The 16,361-nt window shown below is 39.4% G+C and overlaps 1 protein-coding gene and 1 long non-coding RNA gene across 3 annotated transcripts in view; one reads left to right on the top strand and one right to left on the bottom strand.

The window, feature by feature from the left end:
* The window catches only part of SUGCT (succinyl-CoA:glutarate-CoA transferase), a 769,733-nt gene that overhangs the window by 485,376 nt on the left and 267,996 nt on the right, over positions 1-16,361 (top strand). The window lies entirely within an intron of this gene.
* On the bottom strand, positions 453-3,836 carry LOC129490003 (uncharacterized). Its single transcript, XR_008660137.2, has 4 exons — positions 3,716-3,836; positions 3,468-3,615; positions 3,227-3,305; positions 453-832 (listed from the first exon to the last, which is right to left on the bottom strand). It is a non-coding gene; the product is annotated as an uncharacterized lncRNA (long non-coding RNA).

Below are 16,361 nucleotides of genomic sequence, written 5' to 3'. Positions count from 1 at the left end.
TCATTGACAATGCACCTCATTACCCAAGAGCGCTGATGGAGATGTGTAGGGAAACTAATATTGCTTTCATGCCTACTGACACAGCATCCATTGTGCAGCCCATGGATCAAGGAGCAATTTTTATACATTTCATAAGGCTGTAGCCGCCATAAATAGTGATTCCTCCGATGGATCTGGGCAAAAGAAATTAAAAACCTTCTGGAAAGGATTCACCATTCTACATGCCATTAAGAACATTCGTGATTCATAGGAGGAGTTTGAAATACCAACATTAATCAGGGTTTGGAATAATTTGATACCAGCATTCATGTATGACTTTGAGGGGCTCAAGACCTCAGTAGAGGAAGTAACTGCAGATGTGATAGAAATAACAGAGGATTAAAATCAGAAGTGGAGCCTGAAGATGTCACTGAATTTCTGCAATCCTATGATGAAACCTGAATGGATGAGAAGTTGCTTCTTATGGATGAGCAAAGAAAGCAATTTATTGAGATGGAATCTATTCCTGGTGAAGATCCTGTGAACATTACTGAATCGACAACAAAGGATTTAAAATATTTCATAAATTTAGTTAATAGAGCAGTGGCAAAATTTGAGGGAATTGACTCCAATTTTGAAAATTCTACTGTGGGTAAAATGCTATCAAATAGTATCGCATGTTACAGAGAAATCTTTTGTGAAAGGAAGAGTCAATCAATGCAGTAAACTTCATTGTTCTCTTATTTGAGGAAATTGCCACAGCCACTCCAATTTTCAGCAGCCACCACTTTGATCAGTCAGCAGCCATCAACATCAAGACAAGATCCTCCACCAGTAGAAAGGTTATGATGTGCTGAAAGAACAGATGATTGTTAGCATTTTTTAGCAACAAAATATTTTTAAATTAAGATGTATTTTTTAGACATAATGCTATTGCACACTTAATAATGTTCATTGTAGTATAAACATAACTATTATATGCACTGGAAACCACAAAATTCATATGAGTTATTTTATTTTGATATTCACTTTATTAAAATACTTGCTTTATTGTGATACTTGCTTTTTTTTTGCAATGGTCTGAGCCAAACTTGTAATATCTCCAAGGTATGCCTATATTTCTTTGCACAAAATATAGAAAAACTTTGCAAAGAGACATAATTTTTTACTGTAGAAAGTGTCAAATTTACATTAGAAGACAAATCTTTGTTAATATTAAACAACAGGTTTAAATATGAGTTGAAATGTTGGCTTAGATTTTCTCTAAGATCACTTTCACCCTTATGAATTGCTAATCATCATAATTATGGGCTGTCCAATTTAGCTATTGTTAACTGAGGGCCCATAGGACAGGGATGAGGTCCTATTGTCTCTCTTACTACTTTGTGGCAGAGATTCAAATAAAATAATGGTGACTTCTGCTCCTGGATTTGCAGACCATAAGATGAGGCACCCTTAGAGCACTGGTTGTTTGTCTGGAAGAGACGTCCGTCCTCTCCGGTTGACTGTCTGGGTCTGCAGGCCCTGAGCAGAGGGATTGTGGGTAGAGAGCATGCAGGGAAGGGCTAGAGGAATGATGAAGGTGAATAAAGGAGGTTGGAAACTTCGTATACTATAAATTGCAAGATTGCTAATCTAGGGACATGCATATGGAATGGAGGACTGTGTGATATTTGGAGAATGTGTAGTAAACTTAGAAGTAAAGTAGTGCCAGGGGCTTTCTGATTTGTTTTTAGATTCCATATTTGGGTTCTGCTGAGGAGGTGCTTACCCTGAGCCAGGCAACATTTTGAATATGGTTTTGACTGAGATATTTTGATGTGTACCAAAACAAAAAAAGAGGTAGTAGCAATTCTGTGTTTTGTTTTGTTTCCCCATGATCAAGGAGGTAAAGAGAGATCTTCATCCTATTGCTGTTTCCCATCTCTAGGTCTTGGGTATGGTCCCTGGAAGTCAGGGATATCAGCTGTACACATTTATCAGTGATAAATAGTGATTTTTACATTTTGACACTTTGCATCTAAAGGCTGTCTAAAGAACTAAGTGAAATATCCTGCTTAGAATTAAAGGCACAAGTAAGTGCCAGGTGATCGAACCAGACCAGGGCCTAGGAGAAAAGCATAGCTTTGGGTCAGATTCTGAGCAGCTGGTAGGACACAAAGGGGAAGAAGTCAACGATTATGAAGGATATGGCCAGGTAAGAAGGTGGAGGCCAGTAGAACTTAAGAGTTCAGAGTCACAGAGGCTGACTTGGCCTTGGAGTCCAGAGCAGTGGAGGAGCTGAACACCCAGCTCTGTCCTTGGCCTAGAGCCCATGGGATTCTAGTGGGAACCCCTCTCCCTTTTCTACTGGTTTAACAATTTCTCTCCGTTGCCTCCCCAAACCCACACCATCCCACATGGCTAGCAACCAGTGCCAGAGAGGTAGGCATGGTCAAACCGTATTATCCTTGGTTGGTGATTTTAGGGGCAGTAGACGGATTTTGTTGGCAATTAGAAAATGGGCATTGGCAAAGGACAATGTACAATTGTTGCCTTCAAGAGTGGCCTGAGTGTTTCATGAATAAGAAAGTTTGAGAACACTCTAATAAAACAGTAATAAACGGTGTCAAAGAAGATTTTTGAGTTAAAATATCTCAGTATGGGCCAGGCATGGTGGCTCACGCCTGTAATCCCAGCACTTTGGGAGGCTGAGGAGGGCAGATCACTTGAGGTCAGAAATTTGAGAATAGCCTGGCCAACATGGTGAAACTCGTCTCTACTAAAAATACAGAAATTAGCCAGTGCAGTGGCACACTCCTGTAATCCCAGCTACTTGGGAGGCTGAGGCAGGAGAATCGCTTGAGCCTGGGATGTGGAGGTTGCAGTGAGCTGAGATTGTGTCACTGCACTCCAGCCTGGGTGACAGACTAAGTGAGACTCTGTCTCACAAACAACAACAACAACAAAATCTCACTATGATTTTCCAGATAAAATATGATGCAAAATCCCAATATATTATCCGTTCTACCCAAGTCATCTCTACCATAATTATGAAATGTGATCACCCTTCCTTTTCATACCCAATTATGACAGGAACCTCTACTTGCCAAGTTGCTAGGAATTTGCCCATTTCAACATGCTCTCAAATGATTTAATTAGCTCACTTGGGCAAGTTAATTAACCTCCCTATGGCTCAATTTTCTCCTCTATAAAATGGGGAGTCTAAGTCAAACTACGGCCCCAGATTTACCTGGGAATCTCTTACCATGAACTTCTTCCAGGATTATGCACAGTGTGAACAGCTGGGGACACCCCTCCTCTCTTCACAGGATTTTAGTCAGGTCCTGTGTGGCACCAACAAGACAATAAAGAAGTAGGACATCATTGGTGAATTTCCCAAATCCCACATTTATGCATGGTCGATGTAAAACAGAACACAGTGCAGCTGCTTTGGTTAAAGTAGGGAGAGAAACTCAAAGCCCCATCTGCTCGGCTTCCCTGCTCACCTTAACCCTTCAAGCCACTCTGCTAAGTTTAGAATGAAGATGGGATCCTCAAAGCATCATTTCTATAATAGTTTAGGAGTAGTTTATTGGCAAAGTCTCCTTTTTTCTGTCATGAATGAATCATTTTACCTTAGGGTAGCCATTGGCCCTGAATATGAAAAAAGGGGTTGCATAAGACATCAGAAAAAAAAAATAATTCTCTGTATATTTAATATTCTAAGTAAGAAACCAAAAAATTTAAAAATTACCCTGTGCTAGGTGCTTCAAAATATATTATCTTTATACTGTCTGCCACAACTCTGTGAAAAACTATTGTCCTCCATGTTATAGTTGATGAAAATGCCCCCCGCTTCCTCGGCAAAAGTGAAGTAATTTGACCGAGGTCATAATGCTCTTAAGTGATGGATTTGTATGACACTGAAGGCTACATTCTTTCCATTCTCTCCTTCCCATTTGTGGAGACTTCAGGAAGTGTATTGTGCTTCTTTAATTTTTGTTGTAATATATCATGATTCATTATTGTCATGAGCAGAGAAGAGAGTCGAATAGAGTCAGTGAAAGTTGAAAAGCATTGCATACAAAGTTGGGAGCATTTAATTGACACATTGTCATTGATAAAACTGACATCACCTTAGAGGCAGAGGACAAGTCCTCACATTGTTTCTGGGACAGGGGCATGGAAAAAGAGAAGCTTTCACTAACTCCCTTTATGTTGTGTATCTCAATGGCTACTAAATACACCTCTCTCCTTTTTTTTTTATTTTCTTTTTCATGCCACAAAAAAAAAGTACAGTAAATTTTTAAGAACTAGTTACAGCTATAACTAGTTACACCACTCCTATCTTCAAAATCATTTAGCTGTCCCAACTCATTAAAGGTCAAATGTGGTAACCAGAATATGGAGATGATCTTTGCTAACAAAGGTTCAAACTCTGTACACTGTGAGCTGGGTTGGATTTAGATTTTGTGTTAGTGGTTGATAGCCTATTATCTTAAGTTTAGTAGCTTAAGCAATTTATATTCATCAAAGTTACTGGTACCTTTTCCCTCTGCAGCTGATGGAAAACATGTCCTATTTAATTGGAAGGAAAAGCATCTTAAAATAACACTGAATCTTGGACATGTTGAAGAACAAATAGTTTCATTTCCACGTAGTGCGAAATCCTCATTTTATTCGGGACATGGCTGACATGTTTATAAGCTAAGTTTCTTTTCAAACTAGAGAATCCCACAGATGTCTCATCTGGGAGGACTTACGAGCTGTGTGACTTACTTTATTGTTATTGTTAATAATAAAACAAACTGTTCAATTTAGAAATCATTTCTTACCCTTTTCATGCTTTTTGCATATTTCCTTTGTAGTTTTAAAAGGATTCTTTGTATTTTAATAGTTTATTCATTCATTCCAATAAAAATAGCTAAAAAATAAAATTACAATAGGCACTGGGAGTACATCATGTCCTTGGAAACCATATTGGTACTACTGATATTAAAAGGACCAGACAGTCACAGATAAAATTCTACCACCGCTTTTCTGAATGTATAGATATCACTTTGGTAACATTGAATATTGCTGCTGCAATGTAAATTTTCATTTAGGAAATGGGATCCTTTAAACATGCACAAATTATTTCAAGTTGAATACCTGGGAAGTCAAAGGAGAACTTAAGATCCTATCAACTACCCAAGAAAATATGACTCTTCCCCTCCATGAATGGGCCACACACTATTTGGCAGGTTTGGCTTTATATATCTTTGGAAACTTGGACATGTGTTTCATTGAACACTGGGGGTCTGGTAGATGCAGATGGATGGAGATCTTCTTTCAGCTAATATATGAGATGTTAAAGTTTACATTTGCCTCTTGTATTTGTTGCCTTCCTGTCACTTGTCTTCCATATTACCTCCTTTTAAGGGCTCTTATATTGGTGCATTGAACAGATCAGTGAAAGTCTTGGTACTTTTTATACTATGCACATTTATTCCTGTATTAACACATTCTGTTATTTAGAATCAAGTGATTTCTGTAACTAGTAGCAAGCAGATTAGAAGATCCATGAGATCAAGTATCGTGTATCTTCCTCCTTAATTGCTGTATTACCAATGCAACCCAGTGGCTGCATCCAGTGGATGCGAAATGACTATTTGATAATTGAATGAAATAATATTGTCTATTTCTGGGTAGAAATATTGACGCGCAGAGCTTCAAAGTTATACAGCAATTAGGTAAGAAGATAGGAACTAGAACTTACATCTTTTTGTTATTCTAATGAATCTCTGTTTTCCATCAGATTCTGTTTCTCCAAAAGAAAATCCTTAACATAAAAAATCAGATTGTTAATAGGTAGGTTAATTTTTCCCAAATTATTTATCAAACAAGGAATTGTTCTAGCCTAGCTTCCTTAGCAAAACATCTTAGAGATAGAACTGTGCAATTGTTGTACAACTTCAGGTTCAGATAAGTTTTTCTTTTCCCAGAATCTTTCAGACTGGATATGGAAACATCTATGAGCAATATGCATTTGATTCAGTTAAACTAAATTAACAGGAAAACCTGTTTCAGTAAAATATAATTCAATTTATTGTAACAAGTGTGATCTACTTTATAAGCTTGAGGTACAAATAAGGTCATGTGGTAGTCATCAGTGCTGTTTACCAAATATTTCCAGCTTTCTGACTTTTGGCAATGTGGCAGGATTCACTTTCTGGCTTTCTTATAGAGGGGTGGGATGAAGACTAGATCTGGCCATGGTGCCACAAACAGAGGGTTGTATGTCATTTCCAGGCCAGAGCATTCTGCATCCTGCCTGAGACCTTGAAGAGCTCTCATTCTCCTTGGCATGGTGGACTGGTAAATGCTTGATACAGTGGCTTCTTTGTCAGCCTGGGTTCCTCAATGATTGAAAGGAACAGAGTCCAGTATTGGCCCACTTTGAAATATAGCATGGAAGAGAAATGAACCTTTGTTGTTTTAAGCCACTGAGATTTGGGGTTGCTGTTCCTGTAACATAATTCAGCCTATCCTGACAAATATAGGTACTATTTTTTATTTTCCAGCTAATCTTTGAGCCCTTCAGATATCATCTGCCTCCTCTATTAGTTTCTCCAAAAAAAAAAAAAAAAAATCCAGTGTATTATTTTACCCAAAAAGGTCAGGAAAAGACTGAAAAGTCATATTAGCATGCTACTGCCTTTTCTCCATCTCCGTCACATAGTGTACCCATGGCTTCTCACAGACAAGTGGATTCTCATCTGCTAGAGTGATAATATCCTTGCAGGTCCAGTTCTCTGCATAGGTAGTGCCACATGCCAAGATATCAGCTGTTTAAATTCACACCCTTAGCTGTTGCTTAAAGTGCAGCAGTGCGAAAGGATAACTGAACCACAGCACTCAAGATACTGGAACCATGCCTTTCTCTTGAGTTCTGGACCATGGTGGGCCCCTCTCTGCCAGTAGACTATAGTTAGAGTGATGATTCAGCCAAGCGATTCTAATTATCTTCACTACCAAAAGGGACGAAATCAACGTCTTGAACCTTGTTCAGGGAGCTGGACACATACACAATTAATTCATGTATGTTAGCATGCCAGGTCATTACTATAGAGGCAGATGCTCTTTAGAAAGGTGAGTGGAGGGAGGATTCATAGAGGTGATAATTGTTTTGGGCATTCATGTATATGAATTTCTTTTTCCTAGCAGAGAACTAGAGAAAGTCACTGCAAGAAGAGGGACTGTTCATGTAGACATGAAATCCAGAGTGGGAATGAGCATGCAGGGGTCAAACATCTGTTTGATGGGACATCAACATCTGTTAACGGGACAAACATCTGTTTGGATACATGGGATGTGAGCCATAACTGTAGGATATTATTTCAGAAAACCAGGTGGTCAATAAGGTGACAGAAGATGGTACCTTTGACCAAGGAATGACAGCTACCATCCCAAACACAGGATCTGTGTAGATAGTGTGCAAATTTTCACACCACATATGTGTGATACATGACTCTCAGAATGGACAGGGTTGACATTTGAGAGAGAGAGAATATTAGCCCTTCAAAATACTGACAAGGGGGATAATGATTCTTAATAAGAGCATCTCTCTCATCTCCAAGACGATCTTCTTTTCTGTCCACGATTCTAAACTTAATGGTGGCTGGAGAGTTGGAATTGTAAGGGGAACCTAAACGAGGCCTACCTTCCTCTCCACTTCCTTCTAAATGAAATACTGTCTCTTGTTGCTGCTGCCAACTTCCGATGCCACAGGAAGCAGGTCTGTTTTGTGGTCAGATGAGAGAGGGAGGTTGAAACCGACACTTTAAGGGAAGCCTCAGAAGCTGGTGCTCAAGATTTGCTGGCTACCCAATATTATCCTTGCCACAGGATACCATAGGGTTGGGAGAGCGTTTCTCAGAAGTTTGTGGGTAGCTTGTGTATTCTCATTAATTAGGAAATTAGATTGTTGGCTGTAAATTGAAGGGTAAGGAATGTTTTTATTTAAAATTGAGGAAATGAAGTGTGGGAGGGTAGATGATAGCCATGCTTTTTACACCAAATTGCAGTGGTTTACTTGCTTTTGCTTTGAGGGTCATATTAACTTCAGCACCAAAGCTGGTCCCTTGGAATGCCTTTCAGTCCTCCTAAGAATGGATTCATTTTATAAGATTTCCTGTATGAGCATGATTCTGGGTAATGTAAGTCACCTTATTGATTACAAGTTTTCATTCTCTTCCTCCAAATTGTCCATCTGATTTTCTTAATATTCTCTTACTCTTTGTAGAAACAAACTTAAAACCCAATTGCTTTTGATTTCTAAGCTAAGTTTCCCCAGGCTTACCAGCTTGTGGATAATACATAATAAACTGTACTATCGCTTTCTACCCACTGGTGTAACTCCGGGCCTCTAGCTATACTTTCAAGCAGTCCTTTCTTATTTTCCTCACTCTAGCTCCCCTTACTGGAGTCCAAATCCCAGGAAGTCAAGTAGGGGTAGTGCCTGAGTGGGAGTGCTATATGGATACTGGTGTCAGCATTCAAAGAACCGGCACCATGCGCTCTGGAAGCCCTTCCAAAGTGCCCATAGGGTGCCGGGATCCCTGCGTTTCTCATTGTGAGGAGGCTGCACCAGGTCACATGTGAGGAGAATGCTTCTCTTCCTCTTTGCAGTTATATTTTCTCTGTTGGGCTCTGGAGAAACATTTATTGTGCCTGTCAACAGCTCTTCTTTCTGTGGGACTGGTACTACGACCCATACCTGAAGTCGAAAGCAGTCTGTTCTGCCCGTCACAGCCTCTTCCTGGATGTGTCTGCAAAACAATTTCATTATTCTTTTTTCAGGAACCTTCCCCCAAACAAACAAATAAGAGCAAAAATTTCCAACAACAGAAGAATAAAAGCCAGAGTTTCTGTTCACTCATTTCTTATGTGTGTGTGAATCCCAATGTAGACTCCAGCTGGATTTCTGTGCATCTAAGAAAGTTACTTCATGCAAGTCTCCCATTAGCCCAACCAACAAAGCTGTGCTGAAAACACTTTCACCCAAATCCCAGGCATCATTGTGGCTAGATGAATGGGTTACCAGGGCTGACTGATAACACATGGTTTGCAGAATGTCATCTAAGGTATTCATTTTGTTAATGTTACAAGGTTTATTAGAGAACCTCTGTGCATCTGCTTAATCTCCAGGGCTTTCACATCAGTTTGGAGGATACAATTTTAACAAGTTCTGTTCATTTTTCTTTGATGAGAGACATTGAGACTTGGTACTTAACTTCCTAATTGATTTGAAAATTCAAGCCTCAAATACCTTTGGGAAGTAGAAATCATGAAAACCAGAGTAAACCACTTTTCTTTTTTTCTTGGTCAAGGGGACATATAAATTCAGAATTTTTGAAGAATCAAGGTAGAGGGCTTTTTTTTTTAATAAGCCTTGTGGATTAGGTTCAAATGAATAGGCATTTGTTTCATATAAAGGGAGTAGATATGTCTGTGGCATGAGGATAATGCTCAGAATTGTCTAGTTAGAGACAATTTTGTTTTGTTTTGTTTTGTTTTTAAGCTATCTTTACTTTGATATGGGGGAAGGGGGCAGTTAAGTACTTTTTAAGGTATTTATGTTCAACACTATGTTCCAATATTTTGTGGTCAAAACATGAAATTTACCACTGTCATTCTAATATAGCAACATAAATGGAATATTATAAATCTGAAGCCAGTTCTAGAAAGAAAGAGGAGAAAAGAATATTTTTTAAGTCCCATATTTATATGAAATTCAAAACTGCTTATGGTAGTAGGCAAACAAAATTTCTTTAGTTTATCTATGTGCGGGACCCTTTGAATGGCCAGATGTATTAGTAGCAAACAGTTTAGTATTTGCTATTTGGATGTCTTAGGAAATAGCTTCCAGGTGGGAATCTGCAGAGTTTGACATCGGGGTGTACAATCTAAAAACTCCTTGTTATTCTAGTTTACCTTTTGTCTTGTTTTGACCTGAAGCTCTTAGCTCATTTGATTGGCAAAGGGAGAGATCTGCAGACACCAGGTTCCCCTGTGGACTGTAACCGTCAAGAACACATGTCCTTGCCACAAATCTTTGAGGTACTCATGTAATGGATTTCTGAGTGATAAAATAATACTGCTTAGAAACATTTTCTGAAGGTTTTGAGTCTGTTGTGGAAATACTTACATGAACCACAAAGTACCCTGGCTTTATGCTGTGGTTCATTAACATGAAATTCCATGATGTGGAGTATCACAGCAACCTTACGCTTCGTCTTCTAGTATTTGACAACAGCAGCTCTGCATGAGAAAGCCTAAGCCTCTAAGACAAGCTTGTCCAACCTGCGGCCTGCAGACTGTATGCAGCCTAGATGGCTATGAATGTGGCCCAACACAAATTTGTAAACTTTCTTAAAACGTGAGGACTTTTTTTTTTTTTTTTTCTCATCAGCTATCGTTAGTGTTAGTATATTTTGTGTGTGGCCCAAGATACTTCTTCAAATGTGGCCCAGGGAAGCCAAAAGATTGGACACCCTTTTTCTAAGATCTAACCCTTCAAATAAGATCTAACCCTTCAAATTGCCAAATTCAAAGTGTATCTAAAAAAGGATTGCCCTTTGCCTGAGAGTTCGCATTTTAAAGCACTCAACATTTTCATTTAGAAATAGTTTCTTTGGCCTTTTATAGACATGCTCTTTCAATTTTTTACCGTGGAGACCTCTTCGTATAACAATACTTAGAATTTTAAACATGGTTTCACTTTAAGTAATCTCAGCCCAACTCTGCTGAGTGAAATAGATTTGTTTCCTCTCTCAATTGTGTCTGCTGTAATGTAGGATCAGATTATAGGTCAACCCTCAAACCATGGTTATATACTTAAGCCACGGGAAAAACCAACCAACCAACCCCCAAACCTGAGTTACTGAGGCAGTAGGATGCCGTGCTTTGCCGTGGTTACCACGGGACTGAACGAAGGGGATGAACACAGAAATGAAAACTTAAAACAAAAGAAACTGTTTTAACAAAGGGATCTGCTGGGGGGAAGAAGAGGGCTCCCTGCTTCTAGTGAGCAAACGCATCAGCCCTGAGCCTCTACAGCCCTTTGTATTTACTGGGTAGAAAGAGCAGGGAGGAAGAGGTAACGATTGGTCAGCTGCTTGATTGATCACAGGTTCACAGTATTGCTAACAGGCTTCAGATGTGTCTAATCACAAGAAACACTTGTGCCTGGGTCGTGACTGCCCTCAGTATTCCTTCTGGACCACAGACTCAGTTTGTCAGTTTGCCAACATCCTGCTTTCATGAGAACAGTTTGCTGTTTACTCATATAGCCTCCAGTGGTATACAGAGTTGATCATGACCCTCACTCTTTTGGCTTGCAACAGTAGGAAGTCATAGTGTCCTCATGAAAACCTACTGGAACTATTTCCTTCCCTTCTGGGATCTTATGTTCTTTTTGTCATCCATTCTAATCATTTCTAGGTGTACTATCTCTCCCTTCCATGGGATTAGCAATCCCATCCTAGACATTATTCATAGTAGTGGCAGGATTTTCCAACAGGATGACACTCTTAGGATATTCTCACTTGCTTCTAGAAATGGTAGAAATTTCCCATCTTGGGTGGTTGCTTTTCAGAACTGCAATAGTGATGGGATGTTGGAGCAAGGAGCTGGCATAGTAATTTTGAGCATAAATAGGACTGAAGGGAACAGAACTCTCATGTGAACTTCTAGGGAACTTAAATTCTAGGATGAATTAAATATATTCTTCACTTACAGTTATCCTCTAGTTGGTGCTCATGTGTTTTTAAGAATATCTAACCTCTATTTTTCAAAGAAATGCAACCCGAGAGTATAGAAAATATGTTGATTTAAATTTGATTTTCCAAGGTTCAGACTCTATATTTACGCTTGAATAATTGCATGTTAGAGACTAAAAGGGTTTAGATACATAGGAATATGTATTACAAATGCATGATGATAACGAAAGTGCTTTCATTGGTATTCTTGTGTGACCAAGGTTACCCATAAGCCAAATAAAAAACAAGTGATTTCCTCTACTTGATTTGAAGTAGTCTCTGAATTTCTAAAGGCAAAGATTACATTTTATGGCTCTCAGAGTTCCCAAAAGAGTCTAGTACAATGGATTAAATATAGTAGCTGTTCCACAAGTTTTTTTGTGTAATTAAGTTCCTGTATAATGAATAATACTTTTATGATTTGAAAGTAGGATAGTAGTGATAAAATCTCAAATCACTTGAGATTTTATTCTGGATTTAGATGGTTCTCGGCCTTGTGGTCTGCATAAATAGTAGCCCTTAGCATTGTCAAGGCATAAGGCCCTGGGTTTAGGGTGTAAGTCAAGTGGACTAGAAATGAGAAAAATTCCCCTTCTTATTTGGTATGTCCTGCTTTTCAAAAATAAGTTAATGATCTTGCCATGCCCTATCATAATTAGTAAGCATGAAATTTAATTTGACACTTCATGTTTGATATGCATAAGCTTGCCCCACTATTTTCTATTTCTAGAATGATCTTCCCAACATGCAAATCTGCTCATGTCATTCCCCTGTTTAAAATTCCTCAGTGGCTTCTTGTGAGTTTAAGATATAGCTAATATCCTTAGCGCTATTTACAGTGAGTTACACCAACCTTCATCTTTCATTATCCACTTTGTTCTTTAGCCCATCCTGAGGTGGCCACCATTTTTCAGTAACCATTTTCCCTCCTGCTTCTAGACCTTTGCATAGGAGTGGGGGAGGTTCCTCAATGTGGGGGTAAAATTCCGGGCAGGCTTCTCATTTCTGTGCTTGAGGCATATTTTAAAGGAAGAAAAAAAGTATTTTGTGACATCTTTCTGAGTGTTCGCCTGAGGCCCTTGCTATCTCCTCCCTCTTAACAAGTTTCATGATTAACAGAGCAGACAAGCAATCTCCCTGCAAGGCCTATGATGGTCCCTTGCTTTTCTCAGAAAAAGCGTGGGAACTTGCAGGTTTCCTTGAATGTTACACAAATTTGCTTGGTTTATTTTATATTTTTAATTTTTTCTTTCTAGATCACTGGCCCTTCCTCTTACATTGATCAACAGAAGCATCTGTTTCTAGAATGTGAGAGGATGTCATGTTTTCTCTCCTCTTCTACAAGCTCATTAAGTATAAATAATGTATTTAGGTGAAGGACTTTATGCCACTGAGCCTTTTAATAGACTAGTGATCTTAACGTTACACTTCTGATGCCTAAGATATCTAAACCAAATCACTAAGAGTAGAAAGTCATTTTCATTACGTTTGGGGACAGGGGCCTATTGAAAACCCCCACCTTGATCGTCCCTTCTTCACTTACAGAAGGAAAGAATTAGAATGTAGGCTATAGCCAGTTTAGGGTGCTTTCTGTCGCTGTAATGCCAAGTAGGAGTGAGTTAAAGCATCCTTTTCCAAGAAATCATCACACTCCTGAGTGAAGAGCCTCACCTTTGCCCTCTCCCTATTTGCTCCCAAATGGGTTTGCCTGAGAGCTTGAGGTTCACTAACACCTCATTGTGAGTGCGAAGAACAGAACAGAGTGCCAAGGAGCAGGCAAGGACAGGAGGTCAGCACGCTGACCCGGATTCAAAGGCTTGGGTTTGTTGAACAACTTCACCCAGTCCCGCCAGCCCGCTTTGTTGGCCGGCGTTGCACGGTATTGGGGGGCTGTGCGCCCTCTGCTGGGCAGAGCAGCACACGCGTCCGCCTCTCAGCGCCTGGCCTAATGAATTTCAAGCTTTTGCTAACACGGGGGCAGATTTTCCTCTCAGGAGTGATGCTCTACCAGCATAAGACGATGGCCATGGAAATACAGCCTTGAGTTATTTGGGGAAATTTTAAGTCAAAGAAACAAATGATAATTTACTTTGCGTTCTACTCCAATCAACTTCAGAGCCACCAATTTCCTTTCATTGTGGAATGGGGCTTTACATTTGCTCTGATGACATTCAGTTCAGTGGCACAATACGCCAAAGTGTACGTCTTTATGTTCACAGACACAAATGAACCCACACAAAGAATAACCTAGTAACTCACTCTTTCCACTCAAGATATTCCGTGTTTTTTTGTTGAATACAAGATTTGGCATATTTGTGTGGCTTTCCTTATGTTTAACATAGCTCTTTCTAAAATCAAAGCCTTAAAATCTATTTGGATTTGATTCATTCATTTATTTTTCAGTCACTGAACAGACATGAATGGGCACCCACTATGTACTTGCCATTGTGTAGGGCTGTAGAGAGCAGTCAGAAATGGAGGAGAAAAGAGAATACCTACAATCTTGAGAAACTCCGTCCAGAGGAGAACTTAAAAAGTGCACTAATAAAGGAAGATATTAATTGCGAGGGAAACACAGAGATGGGAATAACAACACTATGAAGGGGTAGGAGTTAGGATCTGCTTTGCAGGCTGGTGAGAGGTAAGTATTAAAAGATATTTGTATGTTTGAAAGATATTTGTATTTGCCAGTAAGACAAGTTCGGGTGTGGCAGATAGTAGATGGTAGAAGAAATGGTGTGTATGTGTCTCACAGGACCTTTTGAGAGGCTGGAGTCCAAGGAGTGGAGCCTGGTGAGAGCTGGGCTAGAGTGGTAGGTTACAATCAGTTTGTGCAGTGCCTTGTCTAGCATGCTGGGCAGATTGCATCGTATTCAGTCGGAGAAGGCAAGTCGTTGAACGACTGTCACTAGGAGAGTGTGAGGACTGCTTTTCATTTTAGAAACATCTCTCAGGAAGGTAGTGGATGGATAGAGGGTAGAGGAATGTCAAAAATAGCAACAGGAAGCTGTCTACCTTCTGTTGGAGCAGAAAAGACAAAAGAAGAAGGGCAAAGAGAGTGGGGCTCCTGGAGAAAGGGTTAACGGGAAAGCTTTCTAAGAGGCAGAAAGTGGATTGAAGGTGGAGGATACGAAGAAGGAAGCATTGAGGAAGACTGAAAGTGTGGATGACACTGATAACAGGATGAGCTGAGAAAGGTTTGGTGCTGCAGTCGTGAGTTTCACTTTGGGCATATGGAAACTGAAGCGACCACGTGTGAGGATACCCACTATACAGATGGAAACAGGTCTTCAGCTCGGAGAGAGAAAATGCAAAAGGGTGAGATTTCGGATCCTAGAGCATCCAGGAAGCATCTTTGTGTGGAATATAGGGGGACAGAGACAAATGGAGCCTTTCCTTGTTTCCTGCTTCCCTTTTACTTACGAGATTACAGTGACAGTTTCATTAACTGCTTTTACCACATTAAACATTGTTGAGGATTTGGATTTGGGTAACATTTTATCTTAATAAGAAACCTACTGAAAAGTAAGTTTTTCAAAAAATGTTTTACTCTTACATGATCAAGTCTTTATCACGGAACCTGTCAGCGTTAACATCTAGGATTTAATGTCAACCAACGTAAGCTTTTAAAAAGCCATATTAAATCAGAAATGACTTAAAAATAAACTCTAGATGAACTTGATCTATTTAAGTTAAAGGATTAAGTTATATACATGATGGAGCATCAGAGATTGAGTTCTTTTTGGGTGGGCCTTGGAAAGGGAAAATGCACTAATTTGTTTTGCTTTCGAAGAAGAATCGTCTTTTTTATGTATTCATATGCATAATTTGATCGGAAAAATGCTTGATATTCTAACCTTTTAATTGAGGGGAGGAATGTAGAGATCATGCTGTAAAATTGTTTTCCAGGTGAGGAATCTGTGCAATAAATTTGAGAAACACTGAAGGCTTTATTGTATGCTTTTTCTGGAGATTTTTTTTTTTTTTTGAGACAGTGTCACTTTGTCAGCCAGGCTGGAGTGCAGTGATACAATTATAGCTCACTACAGCCTCAACCTCTGGGCTCAAGTTATCCTCCCACCTCAGCCCCCCAAATAGCTGGAACTACAGGAATGCACCACCACACTCAGCTAATTTTTAAATTTTTTTTGTAGAGACAGGGTCTCACTATGTTGCCCAGGCTGGTCTCAAACTCCTGGGCTTAAGTGCTTTTCTCACTTAGGCCTCCCAAGTGCTAGGATTACAGGTGTGAGCCATCACACCTGGCTGAGTTTTATAATTCACATTGTGACATTAAAGGCTCTGAGAAGTTCTGCAGGAACCTAGCATTTCCCAGTCTTATTTGATGGCCAACCCAGTATTTCCCAGAGTTTGGATGATGTTACTTTAAAAGTTTCCTTTATAATTAAGTAGAGCAATGTAAGTGTTCAAGCTTTTAGCCACAGAGCTCAGTTCGATTAGTAAACATGTATTGAGCTCTTTTTATCATAGTTACCATGTTAAGTCCCCAAATCACAAAGATTATTCATAAAACAATAATAATGACAATAATAATAGTAGCTAAGACTTGTTGAGTGTATACTAGGTGCCAGGAAGTTT

The sequence above is a fragment of the Symphalangus syndactylus genome, chromosome 9 (assembly GCF_028878055.3).
Source record: "Symphalangus syndactylus isolate Jambi chromosome 9, NHGRI_mSymSyn1-v2.1_pri, whole genome shotgun sequence".
NCBI lineage: Eukaryota > Metazoa > Chordata > Mammalia > Primates > Hylobatidae > Symphalangus > Symphalangus syndactylus.
This window is presented reverse-complemented; position numbering and strand designations above follow the sequence as displayed.